General features: G+C 36.6%; 1 pseudogene; it reads left to right on the top strand.

Moving 5' to 3' along the window:
* Positions 1-532: 532 nt before the first annotated feature.
* LOC107770963 (large ribosomal subunit protein eL13y-like) lies at positions 533-1,174 on the top strand (annotated as a pseudogene).
* Positions 1,175-1,560: the final 386 nt, after the last annotated feature.

Genomic DNA, 1,560 nt, shown 5'->3' on the forward strand with positions numbered 1-1,560 from the left:
TATCTCCATAAAACCAAAATATTTTAACCCAATTACATAAGTTTTACATCAACACTTACTCCATAAAACCAAAATATTTTAACCCAATCACATAAGTTTTACATCAACACTTACTCCATAAAACTTTACATTAACACTTCAAGAGTTAGTTCAAATGTTGATAACAAAAGATTCCTAGAACATGGACAACAATTCAAAGTTCTTAAGTAAGGTCTAGATCTTCACAATCTCCATCTTCCCTTTCTTCAATTGCTCCACCTACAATAGAGGATAAATAAAGTCATTATCCTTCAAGAGTTGGTTTATCATTATAAGAATGGGTATGGTCCATAATAATGCATAAAGCACAATGTTTTAAAATGTACTAGAATGTCGATCTCTAAGTCTTCAGTTCTTTTCGCTAGGATGAAACAATCTTATATCCAGTAAAAATCTTAAAGCACGAAGTTTTTCAAAAACAAGTCAAAGATGACAACAAGTAATTGGTTGTCTTTAAATCCATGTAAGAATACAAAATACTTTGTATTCCCAAAGCCTCCAGAAGTAGTAGCTAACCAGGTAAGAGATGATGCACAACAATGTTATACCCAATGGGCACTTCAAGAAGTATTGGCAAAAATATGTAAGGACTTGGTTCAACCAGCCAGCTAGGAAAACAAGGAGACGTGCTGCTAGACAGCAGAAGGGTGTGAAGATCTTCCCTAGGCCAACTGCGGGATCACTTCGACCTATTGTTCATGGACAAACACTGAAATACAACATGAAAGTCTGGGCTGGGAGGGAATTTTCTCTTGAAGAACTGAACGCAGCTGGTATTCCCAAGAAACTAGCACCAACCATTGGCATTGCTTTTGATCATCGCCGCAGGAACAACTAAGCTTACAAAGCTAAGCTTGTCATCTTCCCAAGGCGTGCTAAGAAAGTCAAGGCTGGTGATTCTAGTGCATAGGAACTTGCTACTGCCACCCAGGTCCAGGGTTCATACATGCCTATTACTAGGTAGCAGCCAACTGTTGACTTTGTCAAGGTCACAGATGAGATTAAATCATTCAATGCCTATGGCAAGCTGCGTATCGAGCGTACACATGCACGACACATCGGAGCCAAGTTGAAGAGGGCAGCTGAAGCAGAAAAGGAAGATCATGCAAATCTTTTGATGGTGTTTATGTTATAGCATAAGTCCTATTGCTCTCTTGAAAAAAATGCAAAAGAAACTTTAATAGAATTCCAAACTGGGAATACACAACTTAAAAAACTAGCCACTGATACCTAATAATATTATCTTTATCTTTCCTAATTCATTAGTTTACCACATTGCTGAAAGCTTATATAATACTTCTCTTATTCACTTCCTTCCAGACACAGTAACAGTGTTTCACCAGATGACTTTCTTCAGCTTAACAAACTGTTCAGTTAGTTATTTTCATTTTCCATTTTCATATCAAACATTGAAACTAGTTAAACACAACATAAGCAACAAAAAAAGGCAAATTTTGCATCCTTTTGAAGAATGCCCTTATAAATCTTTATTGGGACCAATGTAACAAAGGGAAAACGAGA

Source organism: Nicotiana tabacum, chromosome 1, assembly GCF_000715075.1.
Source record: "Nicotiana tabacum cultivar K326 chromosome 1, ASM71507v2, whole genome shotgun sequence".
Lineage (NCBI taxonomy): Eukaryota > Viridiplantae > Streptophyta > Magnoliopsida > Solanales > Solanaceae > Nicotiana > Nicotiana tabacum.